The sequence below is a fragment of the Papio anubis genome, chromosome 3 (assembly GCF_008728515.1).
Source record: "Papio anubis isolate 15944 chromosome 3, Panubis1.0, whole genome shotgun sequence".
NCBI lineage: Eukaryota > Metazoa > Chordata > Mammalia > Primates > Cercopithecidae > Papio > Papio anubis.
Window position 1 is genome coordinate 170,595,116 of NC_044978.1, and position 25,843 is coordinate 170,620,958.

Here is a 25,843-nt window from a genome sequence, read left to right on the forward strand (position 1 = left end):
AATGAGCTGGGACTTTGGGGGACTTTACACAGTACATGGAGTATGACGAGTCCACACAGTACATGAGTGGCTGAGTTAGCACTGCCACCATGAGACTGTAGAGGAGGGGATGGATTACAAAAGGAAGATGAGGGCAATGTTGAAGGTGGTGTGTTAATCAATCAGGGATCACCAGAAGCCAACTCTGACTAATCGTTCTCCCCAGAAGAGGAATATATCCAAAGGATATTGGATGGCTCCTGGCCCTGTCAGGAGGCTGGAGTTTGGAATCAGCACTCCAGGTCAGGTACAGCCTGATTAGGACACTACAGCTGGCATGTGGCACCACCCATACCACCACCCCTGCTGCTACTCTGATGTCTGATTGGCCTCCTGTCCTGCATCACACACTCCAGAGTGAAAGTCCCAGGCTGGAGTGGCCAACCAGCCAGGCCTTGGAAGGGTCATGCTTGGGTGTGTGACAGGTGCATGGGAGGACGATTGTTAGGTTTTTGTGGTGAAAAGTGCTGGGCTGTGTCCCACTGCTACTCTCCACAAATGGGGGGGAGGTCCCCAGCAAGAAAAGGGGTTGCATGGTTCGATCCACATGACCAATAACATAGGTAAGTTTGAATTTTCATCTTGGGAGACTGATGTTATTTATTAAAATAGAGAACTCTGGAGAAGGAACAAGCTTGTATTTTTTTTTAAATGGCAGAAGGAAAATACTAAGTTGGTTTCACTTTTAGCAATGTGATTGGCCCCATCTAGGATGCATTTGGACTGTGTTTTATCATGAGGACGAGCTAGGGGGAGATTCAGGCCCTTTTGTACTTCCCTGCACAATTTTACCTGCCTCTCTCAGGGGTGGGATTGGGGTCCTTCTAAGGAAGGATCCTTGTGCCGCCCTAAATACAATCAGAGGTTGCATGGTCAGGAGGAGAGCACCAGCTCTTACTGGAACCCTCTGCCGTGCAGATGCCATGCATGCCTTGTCTCATGTGAGACTCATGACACCCAGCAGTGCTACTGTTGTTAATTCTACTTTACAGGCGAGGAAATAAGGGCTCATAGAAGGTTAAATATAAGAAGCTCAAGATGACATATAGAGTTAGGTGTGTCAGAGTCAGATTTGAACCCAAGTTAGTCTACCCCAGAGATCATGTTGCTGCCTGGCCAATAAAAGTGGTCCCTTATTTGTTAAGCCTTTGAGCATTTGACATTTTCCTTCCATAACACTTAATATGATGAAAATGGCTGAGCATATGAATGACAGCACTCTGCTTGCATGCTGACTCTGGTCTTTACTATGGATTCACCCAGCCCTTGGGTTTGCACCCTGCTTCCAGCACACCTTCCCTGCAGCCTGTTGAGGGGTGATATGGGTTGGCTGTGTCCCCACCCAAATCTCATCTTGAATTGTAGATCCCATAAATCCCTCTTGTCATAAGAGGGATCCAATGGGAGATAATTGAATCATTGGGGTGGGTTTTTCCTGTGCTGTTCTCGTGATAGTGAATGAGTCTCATGAGATCTGATGGTTTTATGAAGGCCAGTTCTGAACATGCTGTCTTGCCTGCTGCCGTGTAAGACATAACTTTGTTCTTCCTTCACCTTCCACCGTGATTGTGAAGCCTCCCTAGCCATGTGGAGCTGTGCATCCACTAAACCTCTTTTTCTTTATAAGTCGTGCAGTTTTGGGTATTTCTTCATGGCAGTATGAAAATGGACTAATACAAGGGGCTCTGGTGCCACCTCCATTTTCCAGCATTCCAGCCATTAACATTTTTTCTTCCTTTTTCTTTTTACCTTTTTATGATGAGAAATTTCAAACCTGTACCAAACAAACCCCTGATACCTATTACCCAGCTTTAATAATTTTACTGACTTAAATTTGACTTCAGTGTACCCTTACAATGTTCATTAGCATTCCTTGCATCTCTAGGTCTCCTTACCAGGGAATTTTTCCTTAGAATTCAATGTTAATTTTACTTACTTTGTTTTCTTTTTTTAAACCCGTCTTCAAATTTGGTATCTCTGAAAGCAACAAATCCTCTTTTTAGGTCTATGCATTTTAGTACTTCTCGACAGTATTAAATGGCTCCTGAAACATTGTGCAGAATGACATGCATATAAGTGTTACCTTCTGCAAATTTGTAACTCAGTGAATCTCTAAAATCCTCTAACCTCAGCTCAGTTTTCCAAGGCCTTGTTTCCTTAGGCTTATGATCATTGCTTTGTCACATTCAGATAGATCCAGGTTTTGTTGTTGTTGTTCCTATTGCCTTTTTTTTTTTTTACATTATTATTTTGCTAACCACTATCATTATTTGCCATTTAATAGAGTTTAATTGAGTAACTACAGTGTGTAAGCAGCCAAGTCCTAACAAAAAGTTTGTGGGGCTGGGATTGAAGTCACCTATATGTCCATAAGTGTCAAGGAGGGAACCTGACTGGCACAGACTAAATGCTCACTGAAAGCTCATCAAGAAAATGTCTTTACTTCCAGCCCTAGGTCTGAACATCGCTATCTGTATTTTCATGGTAAGGCCTTCCATCTTGGAAGTAGGAGGTGGGATTTGAAAACACATTAGCCGTTGATTGGCTTTGACTTTGAGCAAGCAGGTCTTTTCTGACAGTTACCCACATTCAGTTACTTCATCTGGCCTCTTGGGAGCTCTTTGAATAGGCCAGGCCTGCTCCTGCCCCAGGACCTGGCTTTGGTTGTCCTCTGTCCTCACCACCTGGCTCACTCCTCAACCCCAAACCCTATCTCAGTGAGTCCTGCTGTAATTGCTGCTTCCAAGGCTCTCTCCTTCATTCTTTTCTTCTCTATTTTTAGAGGACTTATCAACTTCTAACGACTGTGTGTAAAAGTTGAGGTCAGGGATTATTGTTTTTTTCCATGGATAGGTCCCTAATGCTAGCACCAAGCCTGGCATGGGCACCCTGTAGGTGCTCAATAACTGTTTGTTGGATGAATTAAAGAATAAATGATTTTGTGTCTTGCAGAGATAATCAGTGAGCAAAAATTTCTGAAGCACTTTCTTAAGATTTGTCTTCTTGATAGCTGGTTTAGCATAGTTGTTAAAGGTTTGGCCTCCAGGACTGGTCAGACCCAAGACAGAATTGCACTTCTACCACGTGTCAGCTGGGTGATCTTAGGCAGGTCAATTTCTCTGAGCATCAGTTACTCCATCTATAATAATGAAACTGTTGCTGGTTGAATTATGTATCTCTAAAAGATATTAGAGTCCTATTGCCAGTACCTGTGAATGTGACTTTATTTGGAAATAGGGTCGTTGCAGATGATCAAGTTAAGATGAGGTCATGAGGGTGGACCCTAACCTATTCTGACTGGTGTCCTTTTTTAAAGAGGGAAACATGGATACAGAGACAGACATGTACAGAAGGAAGATAATGGCCAGACATGGGGAGAATTCCATCTAAAAACCAAGCAACATCTGGGGCTACGAAAAGCTAGGAGAGAATCCTGGAGAAGATTCCCCCTCACCACTTTGAGGAGGAGCCAGCACTGCTAATACTTTGATTGTGGCCTCCAGACTGAGACGATACATTTCTGTTGTTTAAATCCCCCCAGTCTGTGCTACTTTGTTAGGCAGCCCCAGAAAATGAATATAGACATCATTTTATATACTTTCATAACATCTATGGAGATGCCCACTTATGTACCACTCACCTCATCTGAAAGTGTTTGTCAATGCCTGCTTTTCTTTCTAAACTGTGAGTTCTGCGAGGGCAGGGACTGTTTCCTGGTGTATTCCCACCACCTAGCCCCATCCTGGTGTATAACAGTTATTCAGTGTGCTTCTATTTAGCTTGCTGGATAATACCTACTTCCTAGGATTATCTTAAACATTAAATGAAATACGTGTGTAAGGTGATTAGAGTAATGGTTTCCTCAACAAATGGTAACTGCTCTACTGCTCCTCTTACTATGGAAATAACAGTGTAGAGCCTGGCTCTGCAAACTTCAATTTCCTTCTCTGGAAAATGGGGATAAAAATGGCCCCCTATGAGGGTTTAATTAAATAACAGAATGTATGGAAACTACTTCACTCCGTTCCTGAGAAATGGTAGATAGTCAGCAAATGGCAGCAACAAGGACATAAAACTGCCCCGTGGATATATTTCATTTATCTTTTAGACAACTTTTACTGTTACTACATTTATTTGTCTGCTTAAAGAGCTTATAATTTCACTTTATTGCCTCTGCTTTCCTCTGGGATTTATTGAAGGCTATCATCTGCTAAGCAATTTCTCATTCAGTCCGTAGGATATTTTATTAATAGTCCTTCTATTCTTTTTTCTAAGTGCTTCTATTCTCAATCAGACTTAGGAGTAAAATTTGGAGTTTTGGCAAGTGCTGGGCTACATTTGTAACAAGCATCCTGCCCCGTGTGCTGCAAACATGGAAGTGAGGAATACAAGGAGGCGGCGAGTACATTCCCTGAAACAGTTCACTTTGTAATTGTTCTGGGGCAGGCTGTCACTGGGGGTGATACGGCACAAATGTGAGAACTCCCCAGTGTTGTCCTTCTGAACTTCTTACTCTTACTCTTGCTGTCTTGGCTGTCAGGGTGTACAACTAAGAAGTCTGCGTGATTAGAGGCTTAATTACCCATCATAGTGAAGTCCAAGTTTCCCACAGTAGCCTTGGCTTTCTCTCATGCTTGGGCAGTGCACACCTTCTCTTCTGTGTTGTAGTAGGAAGGGTTCTGATGAGGATTCTGAGAGCGTTGAGCACTGGTCTGCCCCTTCTGTGACTGGGTAAATCACATATTCTGTGCGCCTCAACTCTTCCATCTGCCCGATGGGCTGATAATATCTACCCAGTTGGCTTGCTTTGAAGATTACAGGAGAAAACAAGTATCTCACAACTGCAAAAATCCTGTAACCAGAAGAAACACCTGCCCACAGGACCAGGCAGGTACCATAACTGGGTCAAGTAGGGTGGATGCACAGGTAAGTCCACTTCAGCTCATGACCGCAGTCCTTAGTATTTGCCAAAACTGCCGCCAGGGACCCCTCGCTTCATATATCTGATAATATTCTGCCTGAACTCAATCATTCCACCTGTGACTTAAAAAAAATCAAACCCTAGGTTTTGAACATATTTGGTTGTCACAGTCGGGAGTGAGAGATGTTGCCACTGGTGGGGTTGAATGTAGGGATGCTATTAAACATCCTAGAATATACAGAACAACCTCCCTCCGCAGCAGGGAATTATTCAGCCCACAGTGTGGAGAGTCCTGAGATTTAAAAACTCCAATCTAGAACAATTTTCTGACTTAACTTGTAATTCTTCTTCCTTATATATGAAAAGTGTTCTGAAAATCTCCCTCAAATTTAACCCAGGTTGGAAAGCATTAGGCATTATTTTATTCATTCTCCAAGCACAGCTTCTGCAAATAGACTCCATCCAGCCCAACCTGCCCTAATGCTCCCTGGTCTTGATCTTCTTGGGCAGGGGACTTCTATTTAAATTCTGAGGATGGATATTTTGTCAACATTTGAACTTACTTCCCACTTGCCTTGATCTTCAAGAACCTCGTCCCTGTTCATTAAAAAACAAATCATTCTGTGTTCTCAGCAGTCAAAAGGAATTTATTCGAGTCTAGGCCTTTTAATATTTCCCTTTGTCTCTAGCAGTTCCTTGGAGCCTCGAGTCAAAGCTTGCCCTAAATGGGATTGCTGTTGGGAGATCAGAAGAAAACTTGATAGGACTCTTTGGTGTGAGGCTGGCAGCACCTGTGTCCCAGCTAAAAGGCTACTATAATCCCAGATCAATATGAGAGTCTCTTGAAAGGTTTAGAGGTAGCTGTGCATTTCACCTTTCCAGTGTTTATTCAGATTTTAACTACAAATTAATTGCAGAATGTTTACAATTTGCTATTTGCATCCCTAGAGATAAGCCTCATTAAGCCTTCTAAATTGTAATTTTCAAGGAATTACAAACAAGACTTTCATGCAAATATACACTGAACACAAGTCAAAGATTTTACTCAACTCGCTAATGAATGAAGGAACTGTAAGATGTTGTGACTGGATTGGTTCAAAGGGAAATTTGAAGAACAAACGTTTATACAGGCAATTGGGGATTCTGAAATGAATATTTAAATATTTAAATTTTTTATTTTTGTGGGTACATAGTAGGTGTCTATATTGATGGGGTACTAGAGATACTTTGATACAGGCAGGCAATGTGTAATAATCACGTAGGGTAAATAGGCTATCCGTCCCCTCAAGCATTTATCCTTTTGCATTACAAGCAATCCAACTATACTCTTAGTTATTTTAAAATGTACAACTAAATTATTTTTGACAATAGTCACCCTGTTGTGCTAGCAAATACCAGATTTTATTCATTCTTTCTAATTTTTGTACCTATTAGCCATCTCTACTTACCACCCCCTCCCTGCTCCACTACCCTGTTCAGCCTCTGGTAACTATCATTCTAAACTCCAAAACAGTTCAACTGTTTTCATTTTTAACACTTACAAATAAGTGAGAACATGTAAAGTTTGCCTTTCTGTGCCTGGCTTATTTCGTTTAAAATAATGACCTCCAGTTCCATTCATGTTACTACAAATGACAGGATCTCATTTATTTTATGGCTAAATAGTACTCCATTGTGTATATGAACCACATTTTCTTTATCCATTCATCTCTTGATGGACACTTACATTGCTTCCAAATCTTGGATATTGTGAACAGTGCTGCAGCAAATGTGGGAGTACAGAAGTCCCTTCGATAGACTAATTTCCTTTCTTTTGGGTATGTACCCAGCAGTGGGATTGCTGGATCATGTGGTAGCTTTATTTTTAGTGTTTCGAGGAACCTCCAAACTGTTCTCCATCCTGGTTGTACTAATTTACATTCTCACCAACAGTGTATGAGGGTTGCCTTTTCACCACATCTTCACTATCAATGGTTATTGTTTGTCTTTTAGATAAAAGCCATTTTAACTTGAATGAGATGATATTTCATTGTAATTTTGATTCACGTTTCTCTGATAATCAGCAATGCTCAGCACTTTTTCATATCCGTTTGCCATTTGTATGTCTTCTTTTGAAAAATGTCTATTCTGATCTTTTTATTATTATTATTTAGAAATAAAGACACGGTTTCACTCAGCCTGCCAAAGTGCTGGGATTACAGGCATGAGCCACCACACCCACACTATTCAGATCTTTTGCCCATTTTTTAATTGGACTATTAGATATTTCTACTGGAGAGTGGTTTGAGCTCCTTATATATTCTGGTTATTAATTCTTTGTCGGATGGGTACTTTGCAAATATTTTCTCCCATTCTGTGGGTAGTCTTTTCACTTTGTAGATTGCTTCCTTTACTGTGCAGAAACTTTTTAACTTGATGTGATCCCATTTGTCCATTTTTGCTTTGGTTGTCTATGTTTGTGGGATATTCCTCAAGAAATCTTTGCCTAATCCCATACCTGGAGAGTTTCTCCAATGTTTTCTTATAGTAGTTTAATAGCTTGAGGTCTTAGATTTAAGTATTTATTTTTATTTGATTTTTGTATATGGCCAGAGATAGGGGTTTAGTTTCATTCTTCTGCATATGGATATCTAGTTTTCTCAGCAACATTTATTGAAGAGACTGTCCTTTCTCCGATGTATGTTCTTGGAATCTTTGTTAAAAACAAGTTAACTTTATATATATGGGTTTGTTTCTGGGTTCTCTATTCTCTTTCAGTGGTCTGTGTGTCTGTTTTTATGCCAGTACCATGCCATTTTGGTTACTATATCTCTGTAGTACAATTTGAAATCAGGTAATGTAATCCCTCCAGTTTTGTTCTTTTTGTTCAGGCTAGTTTTGGCTATTCTGAGTCTTTTGTGGTTCCATATAAATTTTAGGATTTTTTTCTATTTCTTTGAAGAATGTAATTGGTATTTTAATAGAGATTGCATTGGATCTGTAGATTGCTTTGGGTAGTGTGAACATTTTAACAATATTGATTGTTTCAATCCATGAACATGGATTATCTTCTATTTTTTGAGTGCTATTTTCCACTAATTACATCAGTGTTTTATAGTTTTCATCGTAGAGAGCCTTTACTTCTTTTGTTAATTCCTAGGAATTTAATTTTTGTTTCTGGCTGTTGTAAATACAATTATTTTTTAAATTTCTTTTTCAGATTGTTCAGTATTAGTATATAGAAATGTGACTAATTTTTGTATGTTGATTTTGTGTTTTGCAACTTTACTGAATTTGTTTATCAGTTCTAGTAGTTTTTTAGTGGAGTCTTTAGGTTTTTCCAAAAATCCTATCATCTGAAAATCAGATAACTTGAGTTCTTCCTTTCCAGTTTGGATGCCCTTTATTTCTTTCTATTGTCTGATTAATCTAGCTAGGACTTCCAGTACTATGTTGAATAACAGTGATGAAAATGTGCATCCTTCTCTTGTTCCAGATCTTAGAGGAACAGCTTTCAGTTTTTCCCCATTCAGTATGATACTAGCTATGGGTCTGTTGTATATGGCTTTTATTATGTTGAGGTATGTTCCTTCTACTTCCAGTTTTTTAAAGGTTTTTTTTTTTTTTTAAATCACAAAACAATGTTGAATTTTATCAAATGATTTTCATCAGCAATTGAAATGATCATGTGGTTTTTGTCTTTCGTTCTGTTGATATGATGATGTATCACATTGATTGATTCATGTATGTTGAATTATTCTTGCAACCCTGGGATAAATCACACTTGGTGATGATGAATGATCTTTTTAATGTATTGTTGAATTTGACTTGTTAGTATTTTGTTTAGAATTTTTGCATCAATATTTGCCAATAATATTGGCCTGTAGTTTTCTTTTCTTTTTCTTTCTTTTTTTTCTTTTTTTTTTTTTTTTGATGTGTCTTTGTCTGGTTTTAGTATCAGAATAATACTAACCTCATAGAATGAGTTTGGAAGTGTTCCCTCCTCATCTACTTTTCAGAATAGTCTGAGTGGGATTAGTATTAGTTCTTTAACTGTTTGGCAGTGAAGCCATTGGGTCCTGTGCTTTTCTTTACTGGGAGAGTTTTTAATTACAGCTCTGTCTTGTTACTTCTGAAAAAACCTGGTCTTTTCAGGTTTTGGATTTCTTCCTGGTTTAATGTTGATAAGTTTTATGTGTCTAGGAATTTGTTCATTTCCTCTAGGCTTTACAATTTATTGGCATATAGTTGCTTACAGCGGCAACTAATGATGTTTTGAATTTCTGCAGTATCAGTTGTAATGTCTCCTTTTTTGTCTCTGATTTTATGTATTTGGGTCTTATCTCTTTTTTTTTTTCTTAGTCTGGCTAAAGATTTATTCATTTTGATTATCTTTTCAAAAAACCAACTTTTTATTTTTGTTGATCTTTTGTATTTTCTTCATTTCAATTATATTTATTTCTGCTGTAATCTTTATTACTGATTTTCTTCTGCTAATGTTGGGTTTGCTTTACTCTTGCTTTTCTAGTTAAGAGGCATTGTTAGGTTATTTGAAGTTTTTCTTCTTTTTTTTGATATAGACATTTATGACAATACATTTCGCTCTTAGTACTGCTTTCACTATATCCCATAGGTTTTGGTGTGTTGTGTTTCCATTGTCATTTGTTTCAAAAAACTTTTCAACTTCCTTCTTAATTTCTTCGTGGACCCACTGGTCATTCCAGAGCATATTGTTTGATTTCCATGTGTTTGTATAGTTTCCAAAATTCTTTTTGTGGTTGATTTCTAGTTTTATTCCATTGTGGTCAGAGAGTATGCTTTTTTTAAATGTTTTAAGATTTGTTTTGTTACCTAACATATGGTTTATTCTTGAGAATGATCCATGTGCTGAGGAAGAAAATGTATATTCTTCAGCCATTGCATGAAATGTTCTGTAAATATCTATGAGGCTCCTTTGTTCTATAGTGCAGATAAAGTACAATTTTTGTTGTTGTTGTTGATTTTCTGTCTGGCAGATCTGTCCAATGCTGAAAGTGGGATGTTGTAGTCTCCAACCATTATAGTATTGAGATCTATCTCTCACTTTGGCTCTAATAATATTCGCTTTATATATCTCAGTGCTCCAGTGTTGGGTACATACAGATATATTTACAATTGTCATATCCTTTTGCTGAATTGATCCCTTTATCATTATATAATGATCTTCTTTTTCTCTTCTTACAGTTTTTGTCTTGAAACCTATTTTGTCTGATATGAGTATAGCTACTCTTCCTCTTTTTGGTTTGCATTGGCATGGAATACCTTTTTCTATCCCTTTATTTTCAGTCTGTGAGTATCTTTATAAATCAAGTGTGTTTCACATAGGTAACAGACTACTGGGTCTCTTTAAAAAATCAAGTTAGCCATTCTATGACTTTTTATTGGAGATTTTTATTCATTTACATTCAACATTATTATTGATAAGTAAGGACTTACTCCTGCAATTTTCTTATTTGCTTTCTTTTTTTTTGTTTTTGTTTTTTGGTTTTTGTTGGTCTTTCTTCCTTCTTTCCTTCCTTTCTGTCTTCCTTTTAGTGAAGATAGTTTTCTCTAGTGATTGAATTCCTTTATTTTTATTTTTTGTGTATCTGTTGTATGTTTTTTAATTTGAAATTATCATGAGGCTTGCAAATACTGTCTTATTACCTATTATTTTAAACTAGTGACAATTTAACACTGATTATATAAACAAACAGGCAAAAAGAAAATTAATAAAAATAATAAAAACTCTGCACCTTAACTTCATCCTCCTGCTTTATAACTTTTTGTTTCTCTTTATATCTCATTGTCTATGTCTTGAACAGTTGTGGTAGTTATTATTTTTGGTTTATTTATCGTTTAGTCTTTCTCCTTAAGAGTAGTTAATATACCACGGTTACGGTGTTATAATATTCCTTGTTATTTGTGCACTTACTATTACCAGTGAGTTTTGGATCTTCAGATGATTTTTCTTGTTGCTCATTACTGTCCTTTTCTTTCAAATTGAAGTCTTTCCTTTAGCATTTATTGTAGGACAGATCTGATGTTGATGAAATTCGTCAGCTTTTGTTTGTCTGGGAAAGTATTACTCCTTCATGCTGTAAGAATATTTTTGCTGTGTATACTGTTCTACAGTGTAAGTTTTTTTCTTTCACCACTTTAAATGTGTCATGCCACTCTCTGCTGGTCTGTCAGGTTTCCACTGAAAATCTTGCTGCCAGATGTATTAGAACTTCATTGTAATTTGTTTCTTTGCTCTTACTGCTTTTAGGATTCTTTATCCTTGACCTTTGGGAGTTTGATTATGCCTTGAGGTAGTCTTCTTAGAGTTAAATCTGCTTGGTGTTCTCTAACATTCTTACACTTTGATATTGATATATTTGTATGGGTTTGGGTGGTTCTCTGATATTTTCCCTCTGAATAATCTTTCTACCCCTATCTCTTTCTCTATCTCCTCTTTAAGGTCAATAGCTCTTTGATTGCCTTTTTAAGGTAATTTTCTAGATCTTGTAGGCATACTTCTTTTGAAACCACCATTGCAAAGTTGTAACTGAGGCAGTGAAAGAAATCTGGCCTAACTCACTCCATCTTGCTTTTAACCTCCAAGTTGTCTTTGTTCATTCCTGGGCATAGGCTGAACTAACTTTGGGAGAAACTTAGTTTATAGTTTGAAATAAAGACAGTAACAACCCTTTCCCCAAACCAAACCCCTCTTGCCTGGGGACTATACTGCCCTTGTAGGAAACAGATTAGCCAAAAGATTAGAAATTATGGTTTAGGAGTCATGCAGCTAGAGGCTAAAAGATTCTGACCCTCCTCAGATTTCTCCTGGGGATAATATTACTGTTGTAAAACCTAAGATCAGTGCTCGAGATATTTTGCAGACCCTGCACTTGATGGATCAGTTGGTACCACCCAGCCAGATCAATATAAGTGGTCATCTGATCTTGTGGTCCCCACCCAGGAAATGACTCAATGCGAGAGGACAGCTTTGACTCCCTATGATTTCATATCTGACCCAATCATCAGCACTCTCAACTCACTGGCCCCTACTCATGAAAGTATCCTTAAAAATTTGGATCCTCAAGTGCTTGGAGAGACTAATTTTTGTGGTAATAAAACTCCAGTCTCTGGCACAGCCGGCTCTGTGTGAATTACTCTTTATTGCAATTCTCCTATCTTCATAAATCAGTTCTGTCTAGGTAGCAGGCAAGGTGAACCCCTTGGGTGGTTACAAATTTGGGCAGTTACACATTGTTTTTTATTCTTTATTCTTTTGTCTCCTCTGACTGTGTGTTTTCAAATAGCCTGTCTTCAAATTCACTATTTCTTTCTTCTCCTTGATCAATTCTGCTGTAGAAAGACTCTGATACTTTCTTCAGTATGACAACTGCGTTTTTAAACTCGAAAATTTCTGTTTGATTCTTTTAAATTATTTCGATGTCTTTGTTAAATTTATCTGATAGAATTCTGAACTCCTTCTTTGTGTTATCTTAATTTTCTTTGAGTTTCCTCAAGAGAGTTATTTTGAATTCTCTGTCTGAAAGGTCACATATCTCTATATCTCCAGGGTTGTTCCCTGGGGCCTTATTTAGTTTGTTTAATGAGGCCATGTTTTCCTAGATGGTCTGGATGCTTGTGGATGTTCATTGGTGTCTGAGCATCAAAGAGTTAGGTGTTTATTGTAGTCCTCATATTCTGGGCTTGCTTGTGCCCATCCTTCTTGGGAATGCTTTCCAGATATTCAGAGTGACTTGGGCCTCATGTAATGTGTGGTTCTTGCAGACTTGTAGAGGTACCATGGCCACCACCACTGAGACTCCACTGGGTCTTGTCCACTGCCTAATGTAACCACTACCTGGCTACCATCTGTGTTTAATCAAGGCCGTAGAGCTCTACAATCAGGAGCTGGTGAAGTTAGCCTTGTTTGTGTCCTTTACTTCAGGGCAAGGAACTCCCTCAGACCCTGGGTGGGTCCAGAGATACTGTGTTACAGCCAGGGATTGGACCAAAAACCTTAGTAATCTATCTGGTGTTCTATTTAACTATAGCTAAACAGGAACCTCAAACCATGAGACAAAGTCCTTATCCCTCTTCCTTCCTGTTTTCAGAGGCAGAGCAACCTCTCCTTGTGGTCACCACTACTACTGGCCCACAAGGAGCTCTGCCAGGCCACCAGTGATGTTCACTTAGGGCCCAGGGCTCTTCATTCATCTTGTGGTGAATACTGCCCATTAGGGCAGTGGGCTTTCATCTGGCCCATGGCAGATCTGTAAATGCTGTCCAAGTGCCTAGGCCTGGACTCAGGTACCCAAAGAGCCTGTTTGGTGCTCTCCTCCACTGTGACCTAGCTGATACCTGAAGCCAGGACATCTCAGAGTCTCACTCAAGAAGCAAGTTTTCTACCTGCATGTTGCTGTTGGTTGTTAAGGGCCCATGAGTTCTTTAATCAACAGGTGATGAATCCTGCCAGGACTGGGTTCTTCCCTTCAAGGCAGCAGGTTCCTTCCTGGCTCAGGGTGTTTCTAGAAATGTCATGTGGGAGCTAGAGCCTGATATGGGGGCCTCACAACTCTGCCCACTGCCCTGTCCTACTGTGGCTGAGTTGGTATCCAAGATCCAAGACAAAATCCTCTTTACTCTTCACTCTTCTGTCCTCAAACAGAAGGAGAGTCACTTTTGTTGCTGTGAGCTAGGCTGCCTGGGATTGAGAGAGGGGTGGAGCAAGTACTCCCCCAGCCACCCGACCTGGTATCTCACTAGGTCATGCTTTACCCTAGTCCATTGTCTCTAAGTCCAGCACAGCATCAGGACTTGCCTAAAAATTGCAGTCCTTGTGTCCTAGACTGCCTGCCTTTCAGGTTCGCTTGGAACCCCAGAGCACTTTAGCCTGCAGTAGCAAGGCTCTCCTAGAAACTCAGTTTCCAACTGCTGGGATGGGCACTTCCCCTCTGACTGGGTCTGATCCAAATGCTCCCTCTGTGGGTAGGCACAGGCTGAGTTCAGCATGGTTTTCCTCTTTGCTCTTGCTCTCTGCAGCACTGAATTCAACGCAAAGCCCCCAGTCACTGTGCTGTCTCTCCCCCAAGTGCATATTCTCTCTTTATGCTACATGGCTGCTTTGGGGGGATGTTGGGAGGTGGCATAGGTGATTCAAGATGTCTTTACTACCGTCTTCAGTGCCTCTTTCAGTGATAGGAAGTTAAAACCAGGCACTGTGATTGCTTACCTGATTTTTGGTCCTCATGAAGGTGCTCTTCCATGTGCAGACAGTTGTTAAAATTTGGTGTTCCTATGGTGGAGCGATCAGTGGAGGTTTCTTTGTGATCATCTTGCTCCACCCCCTGAAATGAATATTTTCTAATAGAGGTAAAACTTTTCAATATCCTATAGGGCAATAAAGTGCTATGTTTGGGATCTTTTCTACAGGGTAGAGATTAATTGATACCTCCTGGAGAACATTCATTTGCATTGCTATTGGTCTTCCAAAATTTAACTTCTAATCTTGGAGAATTGTAATATAGCCTAGCCAATTGAAATATAGCCTAGCCAATCGAAATACAATCAAGGCACTCACCTCTCCAGACTCCAGTAATTCCTAGAGTGTAATCGTAGAGAGTAATTCCCTTAGATGATCCCGCTTACAGGTCAGCATATGTCTAGCTCCTTAGATCTTTCTGGCCTGGAACCTTCCAAATCCTCAAGATGTAATATGTAAATATTTGTGAAATGAAGATTTAGCTTGTGGATTCAATAGCCCTGTACTCTTAATTTAGGAAACTGGAAAATTTTTTAAAAAGGGGATGTGGTGGTTGTGAGAGAGAGCTTGACAAAGAAATAGAGCAGAAATAATAGCTACCATTTGTTGCCTACTGTGTGCCAGGTATTACACATATATAACCTCATTTAATCTTTGCAAGACCTCTATTTTATAGGTGAGGAGACTGAACCTCAGAGAGGTGAAGTATTTAAGGTGAACTTATTTAAGGCTATACAGTGACATGCCTATAGATTTGGTGGCTTGTTTAGTGCTCTCCTCTGTAAGATATAATTTCTGGAAGGGCAGGGGGCTTTATTTTCTTCTCTGCTATATCTCTTCGCTTGGTCTGTCCTGCAGAAACAACACAATCAACATCTGTTGAATGCATGAGTGAGTGAATGAATGAGAGAATGAATGGAGTAGCAGAGCTAGGACCCATTCCCAGGTCTATTTGACCTTCACATGCCATGGTTTTCCCACTATACAAAAATTGCTATTATTTTTCCCTTCTCTACATAAGTGGCTGGCTGGCACTATAATTTAACACTTTGATTGCTCTGGCAAAAAGGAAGAGTGCTCGAATTAGCATGAAGTTTTCTGGGTTTAAAATAATTATCTGATTATAGCTCAGGTAGCAGATAAAATATGAAGCAGAAGAGAATTTTGCGGAGACTGCTTTTAAGAAAAATGTTTCACATGGGGTAAATATGCAAGGGATCAGCATGAAAAAAGACAACGTTTGATAAAAAGTTCATTTTCATATGTATGTTCTGGGTCAGAGGTCGTTTCGGTAACTAGAGTCCCTAACTCCGACCTATAGTAGGTGCAGAGTGAATATCACTGAAGGAATGACTGACTGACTAGCAGATGCTTCATAAGTCCTTTCAGATGATGACGGGAATAAGGGCAAATTAGTAAGTCTTTAGAGAAAGCTAGTCATAGTAATTATTCCAAGAAAGGTGAAACATTGCTTATCATAGCAATATGTTTTGCTGTTGTATAAATTATAAGTCGTTGGGCAAATCTTTTATGGATTATGATAAAAATTGACAACTATAGAATCAGAAATTATGGAATTCTCCTGATTGCCCCCTTCAGCAATCTCTCCATAGCACTTTGGTGGATGGAACCTCCCCTTCCTGGAGCAGGTGAGAGAAAGTACCCAATGCTTTTTGTGCTGCTCTCCCTTTTTCCACGTGGTTACTAAAGGTAAGTTACAAAGCCCCACTGGAGGTGGCGCATATTAAAAATGATGTCAGAGGGAAATGCACAGATGAAAGCTGGCTCTAGAGATGAGAACTTTATTTGAAATGATCACTGAAAAACAGATTTTGACTCATGAAAGAGAAAACTACTCCTCACAGCCCCCATCAACATGTGACTGAGTTTCCCAACTGCTCCCCAGCTTTCACATTGCGAATCCAAGCTCTGAGGCACTGCCCTTGCCCGGCTCCATCTTGCTCTCTCCTCCCCTTTGTTCAAGCTGGATTGAGGTTTTCTTCCTCTGCCTTTGAGTTAGTGTGGAATGGGCTCGATGACCAGTTACAAATCATACCTGAAGGTGCTTGAAGTACAAGAAGAATGTTTGCCTGGCTTTTGGTTATTAAACACCAGCAATGCTATTTTGGTATCCAAGTCCAGAGCAAGGGAGAAAAAAAAAAAAAAAAAAAAGACAAGAGGAACAGGAAATCATGCAGTTAAATATTTACAGGGTAACTGTGGCTTGCATGAAGCTATTCAATCCTCCTCTCTCTCTTTCTCCTTCGTCTTCCCCTTTCTTCTCCCTCTCTCCTTGACTATCTTGTACACAAATTTCAGTCTTAGGAGAGCAGAGCAGCATGTGGTGAGATGACACAGTTCTCTTTCTTACAGGGTCATATGCTACCATGTTTGTTGGTTACACAAAAACATAATTTTTTTAAAGCATGGTTGTTCATGGTAGAAATTATTAGGTTAACTGGAATAATTTGCGCACAAACCTATTTTGTTTTAGTCTTAGTGACTCAGAGAAAAATAACTAAAACCTTTCCTCAGCCACTAGCCCATGTAGTCACTGAGCACGGCTATTGTGCTGAGGAGTGTGAGACCCAGGAAGGTTAGGTGACTTACCAGGGCCCATGTTGGCAGCTGATGGGGCCTGAATGAATCTCCTGGCTCTCAGTCCAGTTCTCTTTCTGGAACATCACGCTACTTCATGTTTAGATTTCATCTGGGCAGGAAAAATGAGCAGTAATTTCAGAAAGAAAGATCTAAGTTTTTGCATCTAATGATTCTGAGTATGTGTGTATGGGAATAAACATCTCACCCTTTAGCCTTGCATGTAACAAACGATGTAGGCATTCAGTTGAGCTACATTGCTGGATTGTAGAATGAGAGTTCCAAGTGGAATTGAGTGGAACAAATCATTAGGTCTTGTCACTGCCTGCAAAAGGCTGCCCAGACTAGGTCATAATATTGTTTATTATTAATTCACTCACTTATTGAACAACCACAATGATCCAGGTGGAGATGTTGGGATACGGTATGGAAATGGGTAGAAATAGTTAAAACGTTCGGTGCCCTACCATAAGGCAGTTAGCCACCCATTTCAATAGAACGTGGCAGTGGCCTGAAAAGGTTTTATGTTATCTTCTGGTGCATTGGTGATCATGGGCCAGATCTGAGTTCAAATTTAGTGCTTGACTTACTACCTGGGTGGCCTCAGGTTACTGAACCTATTTTAGCCTTATCTTTAAGATAGAAATAATAAGGTGATCTCAAACTGCTGTTGTTGCTAAGGTTACGTAAAATAATTAATTTAAAGCCAGTGCCTCATTCATATAAATGCTCATTAAGTGTGGGTGTTACTCTCACTACTACTGTTTTTTTTTTTTTTTTTTTTTTTAAATTTTCGTGAATACAGAGTAGGTGTATATATTTATGGGTTACGTGAGATATTTTGGTACAGGCATGCAATATGTAATAAGCACATAAGGGTAAATGGGGTATCCGTCCCCTCAAGCCTTGATCTTTCAATTCAATTGTATCTTTAGTTATTTTAAAATGTAGGATTAAATTGTTTTAAACTACAATTATCCTATTGTACCAGCAAATATTATACCTTATCCATTCCTTCTATTTTTTGTACTCATTAACCACCCTTTCTTTCTCCCCACCACTTCACTACCCTGCCCAGCCTCTGTTAACCATCCTTCCACTCTCTATCTCCAGGAGTTCAATTGTCTTAATTCTTAGGTCCTACAAGTAAGTGAGAACATGTGAAGTTTGCCTTTCTGTGCCAGGCTTATGTCATTTAACATAATGACCTCCAGTTTTATCTATGTTATTACAAATGACAGGAGCTCATTCTTTTTATGGCTAAATAGTACTCCATTGTGTATATATACCACATTTTCTTTATTCACGTATTGATGGACACTTAAGTTGCTTCCAAATCTTGGCTATTGTGAAGAGTGCTGCAGCCGACATGGGAGTGCAGCTATCTCTTTGATATACTGATTTCCTTTCTTTTATGTATATACCCAGCAGTGGCATTGCTGGGTCATATGGTACTCCATTTTTAGTTTTTTAAGTAGCCTCCAAACCATTCTCCATAGTGGTTGTACTAATTTACATTCCCTCCAACAGTGTGCAAGGGTTCCCTTTTCACCACATCCTTGCCATCTATTGTTATTGCTTGTCTTTTGGATAAAAGTCATTTTAACTGGGGTGAGATGAGATCTCATTGTAGTTTTGATTTACATTTCTCTGATGATCAGTGATGTTGAGCACCTTTTCGTAGGCCTGTTTGCCATTTGTATGTCTTCTTTTGGAAAATGTCTATTCAGATCTCTTGCCCATTTTTAAAATCAGAGTATTAGATTTTTTTTTTCCTACAGAGTGGTTGGAATTCTTTATTATATTCTGGTTATTAGTTCCTTGTTAGATGGGTAGTTTGCAAATATGTTCTCCCATTCTGTGGGTTGTTGTCTCTTCTTTGTTGAGTGCTTCCTTTGCTGCCCAGAAGTTTTTAAACTTGATGTGATCCCATTTGTCCATTTTTTGCTTTGGTCGCCTGTCGTTGTGGAATATTCCTCAAGCAATCTTGGCCTAATCCAATGTCCTTTAGAATTTCCCCAGTGTTTTTTGGTACTAGTTGCATAGCTTGGAGTTTTAGATGTAAGTCTTTTATCCATTTTGGTTTGATTTTTGTATATGGCAAGGGATATGGGTTTAGTTTTATTCTTCTGCATATGGATATCCAGTTTCCCCAGCACCACTTATTGAAGAGACTGTCCTTTCTCCTGTCAAAAATGCATTCACTGTATATGTATGGATTTATTTCTGGGTCCTTTATTTTGTTCCAGTGGTCCGTATATCTGTTTTTGTGCCAATATCCTGCCATTTTGGTTACTATAGCTCTGCAGTGTAATTTGAAGTCAGGTAATGTGATCACTCAAGTTTTGTTCTTTTTGCTCAGGATCCCTTGGCTATTTCTTCTAGATTTTCCAGTTTATTGGCATATAGTTGCTCAGAGTATCCACTAATGATCCTTTGAATTTCTACTGTATCAGTTGTAGTGTCTCCTTTGTCATGTCTGACTTTATTTATTCAAGTCTTCTCTCTTTTTTCTTAGTTATTCTGGTTAAAGTTTTGTCAATTTTGTTTATCTTTTCAAAAAACAAACTTTTCTTTTTGTTGATCTTTTGTTTTCTTTATTTCAATTTCATTTATTTATGTTCTGATGTTTAGAATTTATTTTTTTCTATTAATTTTGGGTTTATTTTATCTGTCTTTTTTAGTTCTTTTAGATGCATCATCAAGTTATTTATTTGAAGTTGCTCTTTGTCGATGTAGGCACTTTTAGCTACAAACATTCCCTTTAGTATTGTTTTCATTGTACCCCACAGATTTTGATATGTTGTCTTTCCATTATCATTTGTTCAAGAAATTTTTCAATTTTCTTCTTAATTTCTTTATTGACCCACTGGTCATTATGGAGCATGTTGTTTCATTTCCACGTGTTTGTATAGTTTCCAAAATCATTCTTGTTATTGATTTCTAGTTTTATTCCATTGTAGTCAGGGAAGATGCTTGATGCTATTTCAGGTTTTTGAAAAATGTCTTAAGACTTGTTTTTGACCTAACATATGGTCTATCCTTGAAAATGATCCATGTGTTGAGGAAAAGAATATCTCTTCTGCAGGCATTGCATGAAATGTTCTGTAAATATCTTTAAGGCTCATTCGACAGTGCAGATTAAGTCTGATGTTTCTTTGTTGATTTTCTGTCTGGAAGATCTGTCCAAAGCTGAAAGTGGGATGTTGACGTCTCCAACTGTTATTGTATTGAGGTCTATCAGTCTTTTTAACTCTAATAATATTTGCCTTATATATCTAGATGATCAAGTGTTTGGTGCATATACATTTACAATTGTTAGATACTCTTACTGAATTGATCCTTTTCTCATTATATAATGACCTTTGTCTCTTCTTATAGTTTTTGTTTTGAAATCTGTTTTGTCTGATCTAAGTATAGCTACTCCTGCTCTTTTCTTGGTTTCCATTGGCATGGAATATTTTTTTATGTTCCTTATTTTCAGTCTATTTGTGTCATCGTAGGTCACATATGTTTATTGTAGGCAATAGACCAATGGGTCTTATTTTTTAATCCATTCAGCCACTCTATGTCTTTTGATTGCAGAGTTTAGTCCATTTACATTCAATATTATTATTGATAAGTAAGGACTTACTCCTGCTCTTTAATTATTTGCTTTTTGGTTGTTTTGGGGTGTTCTCTTCCTTCTTTCATTTCTTCCTGTCTTCCTTCTAGCAAAGGTACTTTTCGCTGGTGGTATGATTTAATAGCTTGCTTTTTCTTTTTGTGTATTCTTTGTGTTTCTTTGACTTGAAGTTCTCGTGAGGCTTGCAAAAACTATCTTCTTATAACCCACTATTTTATGCTAGTAATTACTTAATACTGATTGCATAAACAAAGAAAACTAATAAGAGCTCTACACCTTAACTTCCTCCCCTTGCTTCCAAACTCTTTGTTGTTTCTCCTTATATTTTATTGTGCTGTCTATGTCTTGACAAGTTGTCATAGTTATTATTTTTGATTGGTTCATCGTTTAGTCTTTCTACTTAAGATAAGAGTAGTTTACACATCACAGTTACAGTGTTATAACATTCTGTGTTTTTCTGTGTACTTGCGATTACCAGGGAGTTTTATATCTTTAGATTATTTCCTATTGCTTATTAACATCCTTTTCTTTCAGATTGAATAACTCCTTATAGCATTTCTTGTAGGACAGGTCTGGTGTTGATGAAATCCCTCAGCTTTTGTTTGTCTGAGAAAGTCTTTATTTCTCCTTCATGTTTGAAGAATGTTTTTGCTGTATATATTATTCTAGGGTAAAAGTTTTTTCCCTTCAGCAGCTTAAATATGTCATGCCACTCTCTCCTGGGCTGTCAGGTTTCCACTGAACAGTCTGCTGCCAGATGTATTGTAGCTCCATTGTTTGTTAATTGTTTCTTTTCTTTTGCTGCTTTTAGGATCCTTTATCCTAGACCTCTGGGAATTTGATTATTGCATGCCTTGCAGTAGTCTTCTTTGGGTTTATCTGCTAGATGTTCTATACAATTCTTGTACTTGGATACTGATACTTTTCTATAGGTTTGAGTGGTTCTCTAATATTATCCCTTTGAATAATCTTTCTATCCCATCTCTTTCTTGACCTTGTCTTTAAGGCCAGTAACTCTTAGATTTGCTTTTTAAGATAATTTTCTAGATCTTGTAGGCATGCTTCATTATTTTTTATTCTTTTTTCTTTGTCTCCTGTGACTGTGTGTTTTCAAATAGCCTGTCTTTAAGTGCACTATTTCTTCTCCTTGATCAATTCTGCTATTGAAAGACTCTGATGCATTCTTCAGTATGTCAGTTGCATTTTTAAACTTGAAAATTTCTGCTTGATTCTTTAAAATTATTTCAATATCTTTATGAATTTTATCTGATAGAATTCTGAATTCCTTCTCCGTGTTATCTTAATTTTCTCTGAGTTTCTTCAAGACACCGATTTTGAATTCTCTGCCTGAAAGATCACATGTCTCTATTTCTCCAGGATTGTTCCCTGGGGACTTATTTAGTTTGTTTGGTGAGGTCATGTTTTCCTGGGGGTCTGGGCATTGAAGACTACCCAAAGAGTCTGCTTAGTACTCTACCTCCCTGTGGCTGAGCTGGTACCTAAGGGGAAGGAAAACATCCTCTTTACCTTTCCTTCTGCTTTTCTCAAGCAGAAGGGGTCTCTTACAGTAGCCACCACAGCTGGGAATGTACTGGGTCTCACCTGAAACCAGCAGATCTCAGAGTCTCAGCCAAGAACCACAGTGTACTACCTGGGTATTGCTTCTGGCTATTCAGAGCCCAAGGGCTCTTTAGCCAACAGGTGATGGGTCCTGCCCAGACTGTATCTTTCCCTTCAAGGCAGCAGCTTCCCTTCTGGCCCAGGATGTGTCTAGAAATGTTATCCACAAGTTAGGACCTGGGATGGGGGCCTGATGACTCTGACTGATGCCCTGTCCTACTGTGGCTAAACTGGTATTCAAGATAACAAAGTCCTCTTTACTCTTCCCCCTCTTCTCTTTAAGCAGAAGGAATGGGTCTCTTCATGCTATTTTTAATCAATCCAGCCACTAGCATTGGGACTGATGCAGACACTAAGGATCCAAATGATTTTTTTGTTTGTTTGTTTGTTTGTTTTTTAATTGCATTGGGATTAGGCAACAGAAGGGTCTAATGTGGCTGAGAGTTTTTGAGAGTGGAGCGTTTTTAGGAGGGTAGCTGCATTCCAAGAAGAGAGCTCTGCTGGGGTAAAAGAGGCATGGGTGCTAGAAAAGGGCAAGCAGTGGTGAAGAGCCACTAACAGCGCTACCTGGGGTTGGGGCAGGGGTGTTACAAGCACTCCCTTAGCTCCCCTGTCTGGTGTCTCAGTAAGTCGCATGCCCTCCAAGTCTACTGGCTCTGAGCTCAGCATTTGGGCTTGCTTAGGAGTTGCTGTCCTTTTGGCCCTAAACTGCCTTAAAGGTTATTTAGGGTCCCAGAGCACTTTACTGAAACTCTAGTTTTCACCTCTGGTATGGGCTGTTCCCTCTGGCTAGAGCTTGTCTGTGGGGGAAAAGAAAGATCAGACTGTTACCATGTCTATCTAGAAAGAAGATATAAGAGACTCCATTTTGTTCTGTATTTGAGATGCTGTTAATCTGTGACCCTACCCCCAACCTTGTCCTTGCAAGAGACATGTGCTGTGGTGACTCAAGGTTTAATGGATTTTGGGCTGTGCAGGGTGTGCTTTGTTAAACAAGTGCCTGAAGGCAGTATGCTTGTGAAAAGTCATCACCATTCTCTTAATCTCAAGTACCCAGGGACACCTACACTGCCAAAGGTCACGGGGACCTCTGCCTAGGAAAGTTAGGTATTGTCTAAGGTTTCTCTCCATGTGATAGTCTGAAATATGGCCTTGTGGGAAGGGAAAGACCTGATCGTCCCCCAGCCTGACATGCGTGAAGGGTGTGTGCTGAGGAGGACTAGTGTAAGAGGAAAGAAGGCCTCTTGGCAGTTGAGATAGAGAAAAGCATCTGTCTCCTGCCCGTCCCTGAGCAATGGAACATCTCGGTGTAAAACACGATTGTATGTTCTGTTTACTGAGAAAGGAGAAAACCACCTTAGGGCGAAAGGTGGGACTTGCTAGCGCAATGCTGCTCTTTATGCACTAAAAAGGTCTATGGAGATGTTTACATATGCATATCAAGGCACAGCACTTTTCCTTAAACTTAGGTCCCAGAGATCTTTTTTTTTTATTTTATTTTTTTTTATTTTTGAGACGGAGTCTTGCTCTGTCGCTGAGGCTGGAGTGCAGTGGCGCGATCTCGGCTCACTGCAAGCTCCGCCTCCCGGGTTTACGCCATTCCCCTGCCTCAGCCTCCCGAGTAGCTGGGACCACAGGCGCCCGCCACCACGCCCGGCTAGTTTTTTGTATTTTTAGTAGAGAACGTGGTTTCACCGTGTTAGCCAGGATGGTCTCGAGCTCCTGACCTCATGATCCGCCCGCCTCGCCCTCCCAAAGTGCTGGGATTACAGGCGTGAGCCACCGCGCCCGGCCAGAGATCTTTATTCATATATCTTACTACTGACCTTCTCCCTACGATGATCCTATTATCCTGCCACTTCCCTTTTTCTAAGATGGTAAAGTTAATGATCAACAAATACTGCCGGCCAGGCGCGGTGGCTCACGCCTGTAATCCCAGCACTTTGGGAGGCCGAGACGGGCGGATCACGAAGTCAGGAGATCGGTCTCACGAGGTCAGGAGATCGAGACCATCCTGGCTAACACGGTGAAACCCCGCCTCTACTACAAAGTACAAAAAACTAGCCGGGCGAGGTGGCGGGCACCTGTAGTCCCAGCTCCCTCCATGGGCAGGCATTGGCTGAGTTCAGCCTAGTTTTGCTTTCTGCTATGACAGGGCAGCACTGAGTTCAATTCAAAATCTCACAATCACTGCACTCTCCTTTTCCCAATCCACAAGGCTGCTGCTGCTGGGGAATGGAGGACTGGTGGCACTGGCAAATCAAAACTATCTTTCCTGCCTTCTTCAGTGCCTCTCTCAGTAATATGAAGTTAACACCAGGTATTGTGGTTACTGACCTGATTTTTGGTTCTTATGAAGGTGCTTCTTGTGTGTGTAGATAGTTGTTAAATTGTGTTCCTGGCTGAGGTGGAGGAGGGGTGGTGGTCAAACCTTCTATTTGACCATCTTGCTTCATCCCTCTCTACTGATACTACTGTTGTTGGTATTATTAGAAATGAAAATGAGTCCTGTGAGTTATAACTGTCTTCATTTTGCAGACCAGGAAACTGAGGCTCAGAGAAATATTAAGCAGCCAAAGTCACAGCGATTAAAAAAGGCAGGACCAAACTTTGACGGAGATCAGGACCCACTCCTCTGAGAACTCACCTCTTTCGCTAGCTCCAGTCTAAGAGTGCTATCTAGGAGCAGGTTTATGGGGCCCCAGGAGATGTTCAACCAGAGGCTTCTGATCTGCAGGGGCTGCAGAGGGGAAATCTGCCCTGACTAGAAGATTTGTTTCCCACCCATATTCGTTTGATCTCACATTGCTATGAAGAACTACCTGAGACTGGGTTTCAGAGGCTGTATAGTAGGCATGGCCAGAGAGGCTTCAGGAAACTTACAATTATGGTGGAAGGAGAAGGGAAAGCAAGCACATCTTCATATGGCAGCAGGAGAGACAGAACGAGCAAAGGGGAAGTGCCACACACTTTTAAAACATCAGATATCATGAGAACTCACTCACTATGATGAGAACAGCAAGGGGGAAAATCCGCCACCATAATCCAATCACCTCCCACTAGGTCCCTCTCCCAGTGAATTATAATTCAATATGAGATTCAGGTGGGGACACAGAACCAAATCATCTAACCTTGCCATGTCCTAGTGTAATTTTTGGAAGTTTTCTGAACTAACATTTCTTGTCTAGAAATATACACACTCAAGATCAATCTAACTATTAAAAACAAAAAATGCTTATTTTCCAGTACCTGTTTTATGTTAGATTCTGGGGTATATGAAAAAGAGAGTGACTTAATGTTCCTGCCTATCATTCATGTGTAGCTTGTGCATCTATTCTTTCATCTGTCTATCCATATCACAAACATGTATTAAACACCTACTGTATGCTAGACACAATCCTGAAGGTGTTTTTCTTACCTAAGTCTTTTTTTTTTTGGCCTGCCAGAGAGTACAGTATTCTCATTTCAAGATAAGAAGTGGTGAATAAGTGAAGTGCAAATTGGTGAGGACAGTTAGACACGGAGTGATTACTTCCGACAGGTTTCCACCACTCAGCTAAGTAGCAAGGTGAAGACTCCGGGAGTGAGCTGCAACTCACAGAGCGGGAAGACCAACAGGCAGTGAGAAAAGAAGGTGCAGTGGCTTCATGTTGTAGCAGATGCCTGTGTGTACACATGGAAGCGTGTATTGCTTTATGCCGTTTTTCAACTGCTTCAGCCACTAGCATTGGTACTGCTGCACACTAAGGATTCAAATGTTTTCTTTTTTTTTTTTTTTTTTTTT

At 39.6% G+C, this 25,843-nt stretch overlaps 1 protein-coding gene across 4 annotated transcripts in view; it reads left to right on the forward strand.

Moving 5' to 3' along the window:
- The window catches only part of PROM1 (prominin 1), a 154,486-nt gene that overhangs the window by 13,498 nt on the left and 115,145 nt on the right, over positions 1-25,843 (forward strand). The gene's annotated exons all lie outside the window — the stretch shown is intronic.